General features: G+C 38.1%; 1 protein-coding gene and 1 pseudogene across 1 annotated transcript in view; one reads left to right on the top strand and one right to left on the bottom strand.

Annotated features, from left to right (window-relative positions):
- Nucleotides 1–6,706, bottom strand: part of IL1RAPL2 (interleukin 1 receptor accessory protein-like 2) — a 207,397-nt gene that overhangs the window by 145,186 nt on the left and 55,505 nt on the right. The window lies entirely within an intron of this gene.
- Nucleotides 2,998–3,496, top strand: LOC102845314 (annotated as a pseudogene).

Below are 6,706 nucleotides of genomic sequence, written 5' to 3'. Positions count from 1 at the left end.
TTCCTCCTTCATTACCATAGGTTCTTGCTCATATGTTATTTCATGAAATTCCTCTGTGTCAGCGAATTCCTTCTGATACAGTGTCTCTGTGTACTCCTTCTATCTTCTTTTTATACATCCTGGATCATTCAACATTCTACCCAAACTATCTTTAAGTATTGCCACCCGTGGCTTGAATTTGTTTTTCAACTCCTTCAACTTAAGAAATGCTGAGCGAGTCTGTCCCTTTTGATTTTCTGACCCAGCTCTCTGCACATTTCATTATAGTATCTTGCTTTTTCGTCCTGAGCTGCCTTTGGAAATTTTCTATTCAGCTCTTTGATTTCTTGATTTTTTCCCCTTTAGCTTTCGCTTCTCGGCGCTCTAATACAATACTCAGAGCCTCATCTGACATTCATCTTGGTCTTTTCTTCTTCTTTTGCCTTCGTAGTGATCTTTTGCATTCTTCATGGATGATTTTCTTGGTAGCCTCCCAGAGCTCATTTGGTCTACACTCATTGGTGCTCAAGGTTTCGTACCTGTTCCTGAGATGGTTTTGAATTTCGAGTGGGACAAACTTAAGATCAAATATTGGTTCCCGTGGATTTGACTTAATTTTCCTCAGCTTCACCTTGAATTTTCGTATGAGTAGTTGGTTTGTTCCACAATCAGCACCTGGCCTGGTTTTCACTGCTGATATTGAGCTTCTCCAGCGAATCTTTCCACAAATTTAATCTATTTGATTCCTGTGCATACCATCAGGTGAAATCTATGTATATGGCCTGCGTTTATGTTTCTTCTAAAAGGTATTTGCAATGAATAAATTATTGAATGTACAGAACTCTACCATTCTATCACCAGCCTTATTTCTCTTATCGAGCCCATGTTTTCCAGCTACTGATCCTTCTTCCCTGTTCCCAACTTTTGCATATCAGTCGCCCATTATTGTTAATGCCTCTTGATTGCGTGTTTGATCAATTTCTGACTGCAAAAGTTGGTAAAAATCTTCTCTTTTCTCTTCTTTGGCTCTAGTTGTTGATGCATATATTTGAATGATAGTGGTGTTAACTGGACTTCCTTATGTGCATATAGATATTATTCTGTCACTCACCACGTTGTATTTCAGGATAGATCTAGAAATGATTTTTTAAATTATGAAACCAACCCCACTTTTATCACCTTTTCGGACCCAGAATAGTAAATCATATAATCATCTGATTCAAAATGTCCCACCTAGTTGACTGGATCAGATCCATGGCTGTTGAGGACTTGTGAGGGAGCTAGTGATGATGTGTATGGTGGCAGCCCACCATGTATGCTGTCACATAGTCTTAAAGGATGTGTGACAAGAGTATTCCTCAAAGACAAGGATGGTGAAACATTATCTCATCCTTTTTGAGCATATTTTGAGGAGGAACCAGTCCTTGGAGAGAGACATCATGCTGGGAAAGGTAGAGGGTTAACAAAAGAGAGAAAGACCTTCCAGGAGATAGATTGGAACACTAACTACCACAATGGCTTTGAGAATTACAGAGATTGTGAGGATGGTGCAGAATAGGGCAAGGTGCGGATCTGTTGTTTATAGGGTCACTCTGAGACGTAGTTGACTCAAAGGCATACAACAACAACAGCAGCAGGCATTTTCTTAAAGATCTTGACATCTTTATTCTTAAGTAAAAAAAAAACCTTTAAGTCTGCAATTTTCTTTATTTTGGTAATCATATCAAAGTGATGTTATTAAAAAACTGGGTTAGGAGGTGTTTCTCCTTCTTTGATTTTTTTTTAAGTTGGAAGGTTTATGAAGGCTTGAGTCATGCACATCCATGTTTGTTGTGGCTTTCTTTACAATAGCAAAGCGCTGGAAACAACCCAAGTGCCCATGAACAAACAAATGTATAGAGGAGCTCTGGTATATCCACACAATGGATTACTATGTAACATTGAAAACAAGGAACTCATGAAATATTATACAACATGGATGACCCTGGAGGACATTATGCTGAGTGAAATATCTCAATTACAAAAGGACAAATACTGCTTGAGCCACTGCTGTAAAATGGGACTGACATCAGGGTTGAGCGAAGACGGAGAAGGAGGGGAGGAATGATGTATACTGCATTAAAACAGATGAGGGAGAGAACTGTTTAAAAGGAACATACAATTGGATATTATTGTCATTACAGAAGTCCAGAATGAAGGTGGCACAGTTGAATGGACTTGAGGGGAGGGATTACATAACAATGAAAGAGTTTTACTTTTCAAGGAAAAGAGTGAATTGGGGGGAAGGGATTTGGCAGGGAGAAAAGCGCAACAATCAATGACTGGAAACCCTAGGTCTCTGTAAACTTTCATTAAAATTAATTAAAAAAATTTAAAAAGGGCTTGAGTTAATTCTATCAATGTGTGTTAGATTTTGTTTTCAGTCATTCTATCTGGTAAAGGCCTTTTCTTTTGAGTAGGGGAGATTTCTGAATCTGTGTAGGAAGTTTGCTGATATAATTCCTGCATTTAAACAGCAATAGATTTATATTCATAGTAAAAAAAGAACATTAAACATCTCTCCAGAAGTACAGTGCTGTGAGTGATAGGACACTTTCCATACCCATACAAGGAAGACCTATTAAAACAACTATTATTTAAATATATACAACAACCACTAAAGTAAAGATGAAGAAAGAAAGGATTTTTGCTAACTTTTGCAGTATGAAATTGATGATACATGCAATCAAGATACATTAATAATAATAATTTGCAACTGGGATTCTGTATCACATAAGTTTCTACAAGAGAAGTGAAACCATTTAGAGAAACATACATAAGGATTTATTACAAGAATTTGAACTTATTCAGTTGTAGGAACTGGTTAAGCAGTCTTTAAGTTAAGCTTGTCCTTACATCTGACTCGATCCTGAAGTCTAAAAGCTAGGCAGTGGAGAAGGGAAGAAGGCTGTAGAGTCGAAGTGTCTATTTCTCACTGTCTCTAAATGTGATCATATGAGTGTATTTCAGGGTAAGCAGATGGTCTACTGTAACCAAAAACATACAGAGAAGAATGGGGACCTGAACATTCAGGTTGAAAAGCTCTGTAGAGAAGTCAATGCCCTGAAGGAAATGCAGGTGCTGCAGACTGTCTCAGAGGCATAAAAGTTCACAGGAAATGCTACTTGGCATCAGAGAGTTTGAAGCATTTCCAGGAAGTCAATGATGACTACATGTCCAAGGGGGGGCACCCTGGTCACCCCCAGAAACTTGGATGATAGCAACAACTTCTGAGACTATAATAAGAAGAGCCTGCCTAATGTAAATTACTTCTGACATGGTATCAATGACATGGTCACTGAAGGCAATTTTGTTGATGTCCATGAGTTTGCTATCTCTTTCCTCTACTGGGATGATTTTTAACCTACGAGGGGCTAGCATTAAAATTGTCCTGTTCTCCCAATCAGCTCAGGGCAAATGGAGTGGTGGGATCTAACAAACCAAAAAGAGATAGATATGCGAGTTCATCATACCTTAGTAAGTCTTTTTCTAGCAGATTTTCTATGCAGGATTGGTCAAGGTTTCTAGGTTGATGGTTCCCAAAACTAAGTAAAAATTTTAACATGAGATGCTGAGTTCATAGAAATAACTCATAGCTTGCCAATTCCATTGTGATTTTGCCATCCACAGAGGTAGAGAAAACAGATTTCTGCAAAATGAGCTGTTCAATTCCCCTATCTTTCCTAATGACTCTCACAGGTATATAGATCCAGCCCACTTAACTACACAAGCAAGCTCAGGCTGCCAAAAAAAGTTTCTCATGAAAGTTCAGGGTATATTTGATTGATGAGAATTTATTGTTATGTACTGTCAAGTCACCTGTAATCCATAGCAACTCTATGTACAGCAGCTCTGAAACCTACCCTGTCCTAAGCCAGTCTCATTGATTCCAACACATGAACCCCTATTGCCTCAGTTACAGTATCAATTCATCTCATCGGGGATCTTCCTCTCCTGTGCTGTACTTCCACCCTTCCATATATGATGTCCTTTTCATTCTGATGGGCAAACTGTTCAACGCTGGCAACTTACTGTATTAGCCCATTACCCTTTTTTAATATCTGCACCGCCCATTGCCTCTTTTTAATGCAGTTTTTTCCTCCACATTTTCCTTAATTAACTTTATATTTTATACAATCAGTCTGACACATTGGTGTTGGATTTTTTTATTCTTGTTTGTTGTCGTTATTTTTAATTAAAGTTCTCTTTAAATCAAGGTGACAAGTCAGGAAGGTCTTGAACACACAAGAACTAGTAGAGATAACAGCTGGAGGTTTAAATATGTTTATGAGAGATATTGGCCTATAGTTTTCTATTTTGGTGGTGTCTTTACCTGGCTTTGGTATCAAAGATATGTTTGCTTCGTAGAATGAGTCTGGGAGAATTCCATCTTTTTCTATTTTCTGAAATATTTTATGTAGAATTGGTGACAGTTCTTCTCTGAATGTTTGATAAAATTCACTTGTAAAATCATCTGGTCCAGGGTTGTTGTTTTTTTTTTTTGCTGGAAGTTTTTGTACCCCTTTCAATTTCTTACTTTGTAATGGGTCTGTCCAGGGGATCAATTTCAGTTGGTGTCAATTTAAGTAGATTCTGAATTTCTAAGTATTTTTCTATTTGCTCTAGGTTTTAATATTTGTTTGAGCATAGTTTTCCATAGTATTCCATTGTTAGATTGTTAGTGTTCTTATTTTATTTGGTTCTGTTGTGATGTTGCCTGGCTCATATTTTATTCAGATTATTTGTGTCTTTTCCTTTGTTAGTTGTTCTAGTGGTTTGTTGATTTTATTGACCTCTTCAAAGAACCAACTCATAGTTTTGTTGTTGATTTCAATTGTTTTTCTGTTTTCTATTTAATTTATTTCTGCCCTAATTTTTCAGTGTTTTTTAGCGGCTGTCGGGTTTTCTTGCTGTACGTTTTCAATTTATTGGAGAAAGTAGGGTTAGAGAGTCAGTGGTCATTTTTTTTCCTGCCTTTTGATATGTTTGCTTATTGCTATAAATTGACATCTGATTACTGTTTTGGCTGTTTCCCAGAGGTTTGAATAAGTTGTGTTTTCATTGTCATTTTTTTTCAAGAAATCTTATTTAATTTTTTATTTCTTCCTGTACCCACTCATTTTCAAGCAAGGTTTTGTTTAACTTCCAAATGTATGGGTTTGTTTTCCTTTATCCTCTTATTATTATTCATTTCTAAATTTGTAGCGTTGTGATCTGAGAAGATGCTCTGTATTATTTCTATGTTTTTTAATTCATTGATTCTTGCCTGGTGGCCCAAGATGTGATCTTGGAGAACCTTTCGGAGAATGTTCCATGTACACTGGAGAAGAAGATATACTGTGCTTTTTGGGGTGCATTAGGCTATAAATATCTATGAGATCGCGTTGGTTTAGTGTGTGGTTTAATTCTTCAGTATCTGTTGGTTTCTTTCTGGTAGTTCTAGCTTTTCTTGAGAGTGGTATATTGAAGTTTCCAGCTACGATAGTAGTGTTGTCTATTTCCATTTTCAGTTTTGTTAATGTTTGTTTTATATGTTTTGCAGGTCTATCATTTGGTGCATAGATGTTTATTATTGTTATGTCCTCATGTTCTATTGACCCTTTAAGCATTATGTAGTGAGCTTCCTTGTCCTTTGTGATGGTTTTTGCATTGAAATTTATTTTATCTGTGATTAATATCGCTATTCCTGCTTTATTCTGGTTGCCATTTGCTTGGTATATTTTTCCCCACCCTTTTATTTTTAGTTCTGCATGTGTAGGAATGTGAGTGTACCCACTCAGGGAAGTCACTCAGTTTATAGATGTCCTGTTCATGCTCGGCAAGGCTACCTACCCCTGTGGGGACTCCCAGGGACTTCTCTCAGGTTGCTGCTGAACAGCTCACGCCTGGCAGGGCTGGCTTCCAGGTAGTCACGCATGAATACCTCAGTCAGGCTGCAGATGTTGGGTGAAGCGTGGGCTGTAGGCATTCTGATTGGTTCTTCTGGGATTGCAGGCTTTCAGGTCGATCACAGAGAAGTTTTTATTAACACAAAATAGTTTGAGAAAGTTCTAGGATATTTCTGTGGTCCAGCAAATGCATCAACTGAGGGGACAAGGGAGGTGAAGTATTGTTCTCAAGAGACTGTTTTTGGGTGCCATTGAATCAGAAAGGGCTTCGAATCATGGTTTTCAGAGGCATCCCTGACAGCTTAGTGGTAAGGAGCTGTGCTGCCAACCAGAAGGCGTGCTGGTCGAATCCACCAGCTGCTCCACTAGTGGAAGAAAGATAAGCAATCTTCCCGTGTGTCAGAAAATCTGCTGGAGAGTCAACTATGAAATGGTTCCAACTTGACAGTATGCAAAATCAACAAACCACACAAAGGAAGACCTTCAATCTTCTTCCTGAGGAGCAGCTGGAGGAGTCAACTGTATGCCTTCAGGTTGGCAGAGCAACACTTTACCCAGTAGGTCATCAGAGTTCTCTATGCTTTTTCAATTTCTAGTCGTTTTATGGATGTTAATGAAACATTCTGAGAAAGGGGTCAGTATGTCCTTGAAAGATTCCTGTACTGTTGTTATGGCTGGGTGGCAGCTTGAAAACTCAGAGAAAATCAGGAGGGGTTTTAAGCTAGTGTCAAAACTTAACCAAGTCTCAGAATATGTCAGGTGGCAGTTCCTGCAAACCACTTGGCATTCTTCAGATTGTT

The sequence above is a fragment of the Elephantulus edwardii genome, unplaced genomic scaffold (assembly GCF_000299155.1).
Source record: "Elephantulus edwardii isolate Elephantulus edwardi_28Jun2011 unplaced genomic scaffold, EleEdw1.0 scaffold00083, whole genome shotgun sequence".
In the NCBI taxonomy this organism is placed as follows: Eukaryota; Metazoa; Chordata; class Mammalia; order Macroscelidea; family Macroscelididae; genus Elephantulus; species Elephantulus edwardii.
The sequence above is the reverse complement of the archived record's forward strand: the minus strand, read 5'-3'. Positions and strand labels throughout refer to the sequence as shown.